This window comes from Hemiscyllium ocellatum, chromosome 46, assembly GCF_020745735.1.
Source record: "Hemiscyllium ocellatum isolate sHemOce1 chromosome 46, sHemOce1.pat.X.cur, whole genome shotgun sequence".
NCBI classification, from domain to species: Eukaryota; Metazoa; Chordata; class Chondrichthyes; order Orectolobiformes; family Hemiscylliidae; genus Hemiscyllium; species Hemiscyllium ocellatum.
The window spans coordinates 2,306,461-2,319,977 of NC_083446.1; the positions used below are offsets into that span (position 1 = coordinate 2,306,461).

The window sequence follows — 13,517 nt, forward strand, 5'->3', positions numbered from 1 at the left end:
AATGATAATAATGTTAATAACAGTGAGGGTGATAATTGAGAAGGACATTAATAACAATAATGATAATAATGTTATGAACAGTGAGGGTGATAATTGAGGGTGTTATTAATGATAATCATGTTAATAACGGTGAGGATGATAATTGAGGGTGATATTAATAACGATAATGTTAATAACGGTGAGGGTGATAATTGAGGGGGATATTAATGATAATAATGTTAATAACGGAGAGGGTGATAATTGAGGGGGATATTAATGATGACAATGTTAATAACGGTGAGGGTTATAATTGAGGGGAGCGTTAATGATAATAATGTTATCAACGGTGAGGGTGATAATTGAGGGGGATATTAATGATAATACTGTTAATAACGGTGAGGGTGATGATTGAGGGGGATATTAATGATAGTAATGTTAATAACTGTGAGAGTGATAATTGAGGGGGACATTAATGATAATAATGTTAATAACGGTGAGGGTGATAATTGAGGGGGATAATAATGATAATAATGTTAATAACGGTGAGGGTGATAATTGAGGGGGATATTAATGATAATCATGTTAATAACGGTGAGGGTGATAATTGAGGAGGACATTAATAACAGTAATGTTAATAACGGTGAGGGTGATAATTGAAGGGAGTGTTAATGAAATAATGTGATCAATGGTGAGAGTGATAATTGAGGGTGATATTAATAACGATAATGATAATAATGTTATGAACAGTGAGGGTGATAATTGAGGGTGTTATTAATGATAATCATGTTAATAACGGTGAGGATGATAATTGAGGGTGATATTAATAACGATAATGTTAATAACGGTGAGGGTGATAATTGAGGGGGATATTAATGATAATAATGTTAATAACGGTGAGGATGATAATTGAGAGGTATATTAATGATAATAATGTTAATAACGGTGAGGGTGATAATTGAGGGGGATATTAATGATAATAATGTTAATAACAGTGAGGGTGATAATTGAGAAGGACATTAATAACAATAATGAGAATAATGTTATGAACAGTAAGGGTGATAATTGAGGGTGTTATTAATGATAATCATGTTAATAACGGTGAGGATGATAATTGAGGGTGATATTAATAACGATAATGTTAATAAAGGTGAGGGTGATAATTGAGGGGATTATATTAATGATAATAATGTTAATAACAGTGAGGGTGATAATTGAGGGGTATATTAATGATAATAATGTTAATAACGGTGAGGGTGATAATTGAGGGGGATATTAATGATAATAATGTTAATAACAGTGAGGGTGATAATTGAGAAGGACATTAATAACAATAATGAGAATAATGTTATGAACAGTAAGGGTGATAATTGAGAGTGTTATTAATGATAATCATGTTAATAACGGTGAGGATGATAATTGAGGGTGATATTAATAACGATAATGTTAATAACGGTGAGGGTGATAATTGAGGGGGATATTAATGATGATAATGTTAATAACGGTGAGGGTGATAATTGAGGGGAGCGTTAATGATAATAATGTTAATAACGGTGAGGGTGATAATTGAGGGGGATTATATTAATGATAATAATGTTAATAACGGTGAGGGTGATCATTGAGGGAGTTAATGATGATAATAATGTTAACAATGGTGAGGGTGATAATTGAGGGGGATTATATTAATGATAATAATGTTAATAACGGTGAGGGTGATAATTGAGGGGGATTATATTAATGATAATAATGTTAATAACGGTGAGGGTGATAATTGAGGGGGATATTAACGATAATAATGTTAATAACGGTGAGGGTGATAATTGAGGGGGATTATATTAATGATGATAATTTTAATAACAGTGAGGGTGATAATTGAGGGGGATATTAAGGATAATAATGTTAATAACGGTGAGGGTGATAATTGAGGGGGATTATATTAATGATGATAATGTTAATAACAGTGAGGGTAATAATTGAGGGGGATATTAATGATGATAATGTTAATAACGGTGAGGGTGATAATTGAGGGGGATATTAATGTTAATAATGTTAATAACAGTGAGGGTGATAATTAAGGGGGATATTAATGATAATAATGTTAATAACGGTGAGGGTGATAATTGAGGGGGATTATATTAATGATAATAATGTTATCAATGGTGAGGGTGATAATTGAGGGGGATATTAATGATAATAATGTTAATAATAGTGAGGGTGATAATTGAGGGGGATTATATTAATGATAATAATGTTAATAACGGTGAGGGTGATAATTGAGGGGGATATTAATGATAATAATGTTAATAACGGTGAGGGTGATAATTGAGGGGGATATTAACGATGATAATGTTAATAACGGTGAGGGTGATAATTGAGGGGGATATTAATGATGATAATGTTAATAACGGTGAGGGTGATAATTGAGGGGGATATTAATGATGATAATATTAATAACAGTGAGGGTGATAATTGAGGGGGATATTAATGATAATAATGTTAATAACAGTGAGGATGATAATTGAGGGGGATATTAATGATAATAATGTTAATAACGGTGAGGGTGATAATTGAGGGGTATATTAACGATAATAATGTTAATAACGGTGAGGGTGATAATTGAGGGAGATATTAACGATAATAATGTTAATAACGGTGAGGGTGATAATTGAGGGGGATAATAATGATAATCATTTTAATAACGGCGAGGGTGATAATTGAGGAGGATATTAATGATAGTAATGTTAATAACGGAGAGGGTGATAATTGAGGGGAATTTTAATGATAATAATAATAACGGTGAGGGTGACAATTGAGGGGATTATGTGAATGATAATAATGTTAACAATGGTGAGGGTTATAATTGAGGGAGATATTAACGATAATAATGTTAATAACGGTGAGGGTGATAATTGAGGGGGATAATAATGATAATCATGTTAATAACGGCGAGGGTGGTAATTGAGGAGGATATTAATGATAGTAATGTTAATAACGGTGAGGGTGATAATTGAGGGGATTATATTAATGATAATAATGTTAATAACAGTGAGGGTGTTAATTGAGGGGGATTTTAATGATAATAATGTTAATAACGGTGAGGGTGATAACTGAGAGGTATATTAATGATAATAATGTTAAGAACGGTGAGGGTGATAATTGAGGGGGATTTTAATGATAATAATGTTAATAACAGTGAGGGTGATAATTGAGGGGAATTTTAATGATAATAATGTTAATAACGGTGAGGGTGACAATTGAGGGGATTATATGAATGATAATAATGTTAATAACGATGAGGGTTATAATTGAGGGGATTATAATAATGATAATTTAATGACAGTGAGGGTGATAATTGAGGGGGATATTAATGATAATAATGTTAATAAAGGCGAGGGTGATAATTGAGGGGATTATATTAATGATAATAATGTTAATAACAGTGAGGGTGATAGTTGAGGGGGATATTAACGATAATAATGTTACCAACGGTGAGGGTGATAATTGAGGGGGATATTAATGATAATCATGTTAATAACGGTGAGGGTGATAATTGAGGGGTATATTAATGATAATAATGTTAATAACAGTGAGAGTGATAATAGAGAGGAATATTAACGATAATAATGTTAATAACGGTGAGGGTGATAATTGAGGGGGATATTAATAATAATAATGTTAATAATGGTGAGGGTGATAATTGAGGGGTATATTAATGATAATAATGTTAATAACAGTGAGAGTGATAATTAAGGGGGATATTAATGATAATAATGTTAATAACGGTGAGGGTGATAGTTGAGGGGGATATTAACGATAATAATGTTATCAACGGTGAGGGTGATAATTGAGGGGGATATTAATAACAATAATGTTAATAACAATGAGGGTGATAATTGAGGGGGATAATAATGATAATAATGTTAATAACGGTGAGGGTGATAATTGAGGGGAATAATAACGATAATAATGTTAATAACGGTGAGGGTGATAATTGAGGGAGATATTAACGATAATAATGTTAATAACGATGAGGGTGATAATTGAGGGGGATAATAATGATAATCATTTTAATAACGGCGAGGGTGATAACTGAGGAGGATATTAATGATAGTAATGTTAATAACGGAGAGGGTGATAATTGAGGGGAATTTTAATGATAATAATAATAACGGTGAGGGTGACAATTGAGGGGATTATGTGAATGATAATAATGTTAACAATGGTGAGGGTTATAATTGAGGGGATTATATTAATGATAATTTAATGACAGTGAGGGTGATAATTGAGGGGGATATTAATGATAATGTTAATAAAGGTGAGGGTGATAATTGAGGGGATTATATTAATGATAATAATGTTAATAACAGTGAGCGTGATAGTTGAGGGGAATTTTAATGATAATAATGTTAATAACGGTGAGGGTGATAATTGAGCGGGGTATATATTTGGTAATAATGTCATAACCAGTAAGAGTGATAATTCAGGGGGGTATTAATGATAATAATGTTAATAACAGTGATTATGATAGTTCAGGGGGTTATGAATGTGATCATGTTGTAAACGCTGGGAGTGATAATTGAAGGGATATTAATGCCGGCTGAGCTGCTGGGTTGGACAAGGTGGTCGAGTGGTTAAGGCGATGGATTGCTAATCCATTGTGTTCTGCACGGGTGGGTTAGAATCCCATCCTTGTCGTCCCTTTCTTACGTGCTTGGTGCTGTTCCCCCTCACAGACGCACATGTTGATGGAGCTGGTTTACATCCTCGCCTTTTAGGAGTGGCTCATTGGCTAGAACAGCGCCACGGACCCAGGTTCGATCCCAGCCTTGGGTGACAATCTGTCAGGCGTTTGCACATTTTCTCTGCGTCTGTGTCGGTTTCCTCCCACAATCCAAAGGTGTGCAGGTGCGATGAATTGCCCATAGAATTAGATGCATGAGTCAGGAGGAAATGTGGGGAATGGGGCTGGGTGGGTTACTCTTCAGAGGGTTGGTATGTTCTTGTTGGGCCGAATGGCTTGTTTCGATACTGTACGGAATCTTATCTAATGCAATGATCGTTGAGGGGATCATTGAGGGAGTTAATGATGATAATATTAATAATGGTGAGGGTGATAATTGGGGGGTTATTAATGATAATAATGTTATGAACAGTGAGGGTGATAATTGAGGGTGTTATTAATGATAATCATGTTAATAACGGTGAGGATGATAATTGAGGGGATTATATGAATGATAATAATGTTAATAACGGTGAGGGTGATAATTGAGGGAATTATTAATGATAATAATGTTAATAACGGTGAGGGTGATAATTTAGGGAGATATTAACAATAATAATGTTAATAACGGTGAGGGTGATAATTGAGGGGAATAATAACGATAATAATGTTAATAACGGTGAGGGTGATAATTGAGGGGTATTTTAACGATAATAATGTTAATAACGGTGAGGGTGATAATTGAGGGGGATAATAATGATAATCATGTTAATAACGGCGAGGGTGGTAATTGAGGAGGATATTAATGATAGTAATGTTAATAACGGTGAGGGTGATAATTGAGGGGATTATATTAATGATAAGAATGTTAATAACAGTGAGGGTGTTAATTGAGGGGGATTTTAATGATAATAATGTTAATAACGGTGAGGGTGATAACTGAGAGGTATATTAATGATAATAATGTTAAGAACGGTGAGGGTGATAATTGAGGGGGATTTTAATGATAATAATGTTAATAACAGTGAGGGTGATAATTGAGGGGAATTTTAATGATAATAATGTTAATAACGGTGAGGGTGACAATTGAGGGGATTATATGAATGATAATAATGTTAATAACGATGAGGGTTATAATTGAGGGGATTATAATAATGATAATTTAATGACAGTGAGGGTGATAATTGAGGGGGATATTAATGATAATAATGTTAATAAAGGTGAGGGTGATAATTGAGGGGATTATATTAATGATAATAATGTTAATAACAGTGAGGGTGATAGTTGAGGGGGATATTAACGATAATAATGTTACCAACGGTGAGGGTGATAATTGAGGGGGATATTAATGATAATCATGTTAATAACGGTGAGGGTGATAATTGAGGGGTATATTAATGATAATAATGTTAATAACAGTGAGAGTGATAATAGAGAGGAATATTAACGATAATAATGTTAATAACGGTGAGGGTGATAATTGAGGGGGATATTAATAATAATAATGTTAATAATGGTGAGGGTGATAATTGAGGGGTATATTAATGATAATAATGTTAATAACAGTGAGAGTGATAATTAAGGGGGATATTAATGATAATAATGTTAATAACGGTGAGGGTGATAGTTGAGGGGGATATTAACGATAATAATGTTATCAACGGTGAGGGTGATAATTGAGGGGGATATTAATAACAATAATGTTAATAACAATGAGGGTGATAATTGAGGGGGATAATAATGATAATAATGTTAATAACGGTGAGGGTGATAATTGAGGGAGATATTAACGATAATAATGTTAATAACGGTGAGGGTGATAATTGAGGGGGATAATAATGATAATCATTTTAATAACGGCGAGGGTGATAATTGAGGAGGATATTAATGATAGTAATGTTAATAACGGAGAGGGTGATAATTGAGGGGACTACATTAATGATAATAACGTTAATAACAGTGAGGGTGTTAATTGAGGGGGATTTTAATGATAATAATGTTAATAACGGTGAGGGTGACAATTGAGGGGATTATGTGAATGATAATAATGTTAACAATGGTGAGGGTTATAATTGAGGGGATTATATTAATGATAATTTAATGACAGTGAGGGTGATAATTGAGGGGGATATTAATGATAATGTTAATAAAGGTGAGGGTGATAATTGAGGGGATCATATTAATGATAATAATGTTAATAACAGTGAGGGTGATAATTGAGGGGGATTTCAATGATAATAATGTTAATAACAGTGAGGGTGATAATTGAGCGGGGTATAAATTTGGTAATAATGTTATAACCAGTGAGAGTGAAAATTCAGGGGTGTATTAATGATAATAATGTTAATAACAGTGAGTGTGATAGTTCAGGGGGTTATGAATGTGATCATGTTGTAAACGCTGGGAGTGATAATTGAAGGGATATTAATGCCGGCTGTGCTGCTGGGTTGGACACGGTGGCCGAGTGGTTAAGGCGATGGATTGCTAATCTATTGTGCTCTGCACGGGTGGGTTCGAATCCCATCCTTGTCGTCTCTTTCTTACGTGCTTGGTGTTGTTCCCCCTCACAGACACACATGTTGATGGAGCTGGTTTACATCCACGCCTTTTAGGAGTGGCTCAGTGGCTAGCACAGCGCCACGGACCCAGGTTCGATCCCAGCCTTGGGTGACGATCTGTCAGGAGTTTGCCCATTTTCTCTGCGTCTGTGTGGGTTTCCTCCCACAATCCAAAGGTTTGCAGGTGCGATGAATTGCCCATAGAATTAGATGCATTAGTCAGGAGTAAATGTGGGGAATGGGGCTGGGTGGGTTACTCTTCAGAGGGTTGGTGCGTTTTGTTGGGCCGAATGGCTTGTTTCGATACTGTACGGAATCTTATCTAATGTAATGATCATTGAGGGAGTTAATGATGATAATATTAATAATGGTGAGGGTGATAATTGGGGGGTTATTAATGATAATAATGATATGAACAGTGAGGGTGATAATTGAGGGTGTTATTAATGATAATCATGTTAATAACGGTGAGGGTGATAATTGAGGGGGATATTAATGATAATAATGTTAATAACAGTGAGGGTGATAATTGAGGGTGTTATTAATGATAATCATGTTAATAACGGTGAGGATGATAATTGAGGGTGATATTAATAATGATAATGTTAATAACGGTGAGGGTGATAATTGAGGGGGATATTAATGATAATAATGTTAATAACGGTGAGGGTGATAATTGCCGGGGATATTAATGATGACAATGTTAATAACGGTGAGGGTGATAATTGCCGGGGATATTAATGATGACAATGTTAATAACGGTGAGGGTGATAATTGAGGGGAGCGTTAATGATAATAACGTTATCAACGGTGAGGGTGATAATTGAGGGGGATATTAATGATAATCCTGTTAATAAAGGTGAGGGTGATAATTGAGGGGTATATTAATGTTAATAATGTTAATAACGGTGAGGGTGATAATTGAGGGGGATATTAATGATAATCCTTTTAATAACGGTGAGGGTGATAATTGAGGAGGATATTAATGATAGTAATGTTAATAACAGTGAGGGTGATAATTCAGGGGGATATTAATGATAATAATTTTAATAAATAATACGGAATCTTATCTAATGTAATGATAATTGAGGGGGATCATTGAGGGAGTTAATGATGATAATATTAATAATAGTGAGGGTGATAATTGGGGGGTTATTAATGATAATAATGTTAATAACGGTGAGGATGATAATTGAGGGGGATATCAATAACGATAATGTTAATAACGGTGAGTGTGATAGTTGAGGGAGATATTAACGATAACAATGTTAATAACGGTGAGGGAGATAATTGAGGGGATTATATTAATGATAATAATGTTAATAACAGTGAGGGTGATAATTGAGGGGGATATTAACGATAGTAATGTTAATAACGGTGAGGGTGATAATTGAGGGGGATATTAATGATAATAATGTTAATAACGGTGAGGGTGATGATTGAGCGGGATATTAATGATAATCATGTTAATAACGGTGAGGGTGATAATTGAGGGCGATAATAATGAAAATATTGTTAATAACGGTGAGGGTGATAATTGAGGGAGATATTAACGATAATAATGTTAATAACGGTGAGGGTGATAATTGAGGGGGATAATAATGAAAATAATGTTAATAACGGTGAGGGTGATAATTGAGGGGAATTTTAATGATAATAATGTTAATAACGGTGAGGGTGATCATTGAGCGGGGTATAAATTTGGTAATAATGTTATAACCAGTAAGAGTGATAATTCAGGGGGATATTAATGATAATAATGTTAATAACAGTGAGAGTGATAATTTAGGGGGGTATTAATGATAATAATGTTAATAACAGTGAGAGTAATAATTTAGGGAGATATTAATGATAATAATGTTAATAACGGTGAGGGTGATAATTGAGGGGGGTGTTAATGATAATAATGTTATCAACAGTGAGGGTGATAATTGAGGGGGATATTAATGATAATAATGTTAATAACGGCGAGGGTGATAATTGAGGAGGATATTAATGATAGTAATGTTAATAACGGTGAGGGTGACAATTGAGGGGATTATATGAATGATAATAATGTTAATAACGGTGAGGGTTATAATTGAGGGGATTATATTAATGATAATAATGTTAATGACACTGAGGGTGATAATTGAGGGGGATATTTATGATAATAATGTTAATAAAGGTGAGGGTGATAATTGAGGGGATTATATTAATGATAATAATGTTAATAACAGTGAGGGTGATAATTGAGGGGTATATTAATGATAATAATGTTAATAACGGTGAGGGTGATAATTGAGGGGGATATTAATGATAAAAATGTTAATAACAGTGAGGGTGATAATTGAGAAGGACATTAATAACAATAATGATAATAATGTTATGAACAGTGAGGGTGATAATTGAGGGTGTTATTAATGATAATCATGTTAATAACGGTGAGGATGATAATTGAGGGTGATATTAATAACGATAATGTTAATAACGGTGAGGGTGATAATTGAGGGGGATATTAATGATAATAATGTTAATAACGGTGAGGGTGATAATTGAGGGGGATATTAATGATGACAATGTTAATAACGGTGAGGGTTATAATTGAGGGGAGCGTTAATGATAATAATGTTATCAACGGTGAGGGTGATAATTGAGGGGGATATTAATGATAATCCTGTTAATAACGGTGAGGGTGATGATTGAGGGGGATATTAATGATAATAATGTTAATAACTGTGAGAGTGATAATTGAGGGGGACATTAATGATAATAATGTTAATAACGGTGAGGGTGATAATTGAGGGGGATAATAATGATAATAATGTTAATAACGGTGAGGGTGATAATTGAGGGGGATATTAATGATAATCATGTTAATAACGGTGAGGGTGATAATTGAGGAGGACATTAATAACAGTAATGTTAATAACGGTGAGGGTGATAATTGAAGGGAGTGTTAATGAAATAATGTGATCAATGGTGAGAGTGATAATTGAGGGTGATATTAATAACGATAATGATAATAATGTTATGAACAGTGAGGGTGATAATTGAGGGTGTTATTAATGATAATCATGTTAATAACGGTGAGGATGATAATTGAGGGTGATATTAATAACGATAATGTTAATAACGGTGAGGGTGATAATTGAGGGGGATATTAATGATAATAATGTTAATAACGGTGAGGATGATAATTGAGAGGTATATTAATGATAATAATGTTAATAACGGTGAGGGTGATAATTGAGGGGGATATTAATGATAATAATGTTAATAACAGTGAGGGTGATAATTGAGAAGGACATTAATAACAATAATGAGAATAATGTTATGAACAGTAAGGGTGATAATTGAGAGTGTTATTAATGATAATCATGTTAATAACGGTGAGGATGATAATTGAGGGTGATATTAATAACGATAATGTTAATAACGGTGAGGGTGATAATTGAGGGAGTTAATGATGATAATAATGTTAACAATGGTGAGGGTGATAATTGAGGGGGATTATATTAATGATAATAATGTTAATAACGGTGAGGGTGATCATTGAGGGAGTTAATGATGATAATAATGTTAACAATGGTGAGGGTGATAATTGAGGGGGATTATATTAATGATAATAATGTTAATAACGGTGAGGGTGATAATTGAGGGGGATTATATTAATGATAATAATGTTAATAACGGTGAGGGTGATAATTGAGGGGGATATTAACGATAATAATGTTAATAACGGTGAGGGTGATAATTGAGGGGGATTATATTAATGATGATAATTTTAATAACAGTGAGGGTGATAATTGAGGGGGATATTAAGGATAATAATGTTAATAACGGTGAGGGTGATAATTGAGGGGGATTATATTAATGATGATAATGTTAATAACAGTGAGGGTAATAATTGAGGGGGATATTAATGATGATAATGTTAATAACGGTGAGGGTGATAATTGAGGGGGATATTAATGTTAATAATGTTAATAACAGTGAGGGTGATAATTAAGGGGGATATTAATGATAATAATGTTAATAACGGTGAGGGTGATAATTGAGGGGGATTATATTAATGATAATAATGTTATCAACGGTGAGGGTGATAATTGAGGGGGATATTAATGATAATAATGTTAATAACGGTGAGGATGATAATTGAGGGGGATTATATTAATGATAATAATGTTAATAACGGTGAGGGTGATAATTGAGGGGGATATTAATGATAATAATGTTAATAACGGTGAGGGTGATAATTGAGGGGGATATTAACGATGATAATGTTAATAACGGTGAGGGTGATAATTGAGGGGGATATTAATGATGATAATGTTAATAACGGTGAGGGTGATAATTGAGGGGGATATTAATGATGATAATATTAATAACAGTGAGGGTGATAATTGAGGGGGATATTAATGATAATAATGTTAATAACAGTGAGGATGATAATTGAGGGGGATATTAATGATAATAATGTTAATAACGGTGAGGGTGATAATTGAGGGGGATATTAATGATGATAATGTTAATAACGGTGAGGGTGATAATTGAGGGGGATATTAATGTTAATAATGTTAATAACGGTGAGGGTGATAATTGAGCGGGGTATAAATTTGGTAATAATGTTATAACCAGTAAGAGTGATAATTCAAGGGGGTATTAATGATAATAATGTTAATAACAGTGAGTATGATAGTTCAGAGGGTTATTAATGTGATCATGTTGTAAACGCTGGGAGTGATAATTGAAGGGATATCAATGCCAGCGTTGGTGCTGGGTTGGACAAGGTGGCCGAGTGGTTAATGCTAATCCATTGTGCTTTGCACGTGTGGGTTCGAATCCCATCCTTGTCGGCCCTTTCTTACGTGCTTGGTGCTGTTCCCCCTCACAGACACACATGTTGATGGCGCTGGTTTACATCCACGCCTTTTAGGGGTGGCTCAGTGGTTAGCACAGCGCCACGGACCCAGGTTCGATCCCAGCCTTGAGTGACAATCTGTCAGGAGTTTGCACATTTTCTCTGCGTCTGTGTGGGTTTCCTCCCACAATCCAAAGGTGTGCAGGTGAGATGAATTGGCCATGCTGAATTGCCCATAGAATTAGATGCATTAGTCAGGAGTAAATGTGGGGAATGGGGCTGGGTGGGTTACTCTTCAGAGGGTTGGTGCGTTCTTGTTGGGCCGAATGGCTTGTTTCGATACTGTAGGGAATCTTATCTAATGTAAGGATCATTGAGGGAGTTAATGATGATAATATTAATAATGGTGAGGGTGATAATTGGGCGGTTATTAATGATAATAATGTTATGAACAGTGAGGGTGATAATTAAGGGGGATATTAATGATAATAATGTTAATAACGGTGAGGGTGATACTTGAGGGGGATATTAATGATAATAATGTTAATAATAGTGAGGGTGATAATTGAGGGGGATTATATTAATGATAATAATGTTAATAACAATGAGGGTGATACTTGAGGGGGATATTAATGATAATAATGTTAATAATAGTGAGGGTGATAATTGAGGGGGATTATATTAATGATAATAATGTTAATAACGGTGAGGGTGATAATTGAGGGGGATATTAATGATAATAATGTTAATAACGGTGAGGGTGATAATTGAGGGTGTTATTAATGATAATCATGTTAATAACGGTGAGGATGATAATTGAGGGGGATATTAATAACGGTGAGGGTGATAATTGAGGGGGATATTAATGATGATAATGTTAATAACGGTGAGGGTGATAATTGAGGGGAGCGTTAATGATAATAATGTTATCAATGGTGAGGGTGATAATTGAGGGGGATATTAATGATAATCCTGTTAATAAAGGTGAGGGTGATAATTGAGGGAGATATTAATGATAATCCTTTTAATAACGGTGAGGGTGATAATTGAGGGGTATATTAATGATAATAATGTTAATAACGGTGAGGGTGATAACTGAGGGGGATATTAATGATAGTAATGTTAATAACGGTGAGGGTGACAATTGAGGGGATTATATGAATGATAATAATGTTAATAACGGTGAGGGTTATAATTGAGGGGATTATATTAATGATAATAATGTTAATGACACTGAGGGTGATAATTGAGAGGGATATTTATGATAATAATGTTAATAAAGGTGATGGTGATAATTGAGGGGATTATATTAATGATAATAATGTTAATAACAGTGAGGGTGATAATTGAGGAGTATATTAATGATAATAATGTTAATAACGGTGAGGGTGATAATTGAGGGGGATATTAATGATAATAA

General features: G+C 34.0%; 2 non-coding genes across 2 annotated transcripts; both read left to right on the forward strand.

Moving 5' to 3' along the window:
- Positions 1 to 4,589: 4,589 nt before the first annotated feature.
- trnas-gcu (transfer RNA serine (anticodon GCU)) lies at positions 4,590 to 4,671 on the forward strand. The gene has a single exon. It is a non-coding gene; the product is annotated as a tRNA-Ser (tRNA).
- Positions 4,672 to 7,146: 2,475 nt separating this feature from the next.
- trnas-gcu (transfer RNA serine (anticodon GCU)) lies at positions 7,147 to 7,228 on the forward strand. Its single transcript has one exon. It is a non-coding gene; the product is annotated as a tRNA-Ser (tRNA).
- Positions 7,229 to 13,517: the final 6,289 nt, after the last annotated feature.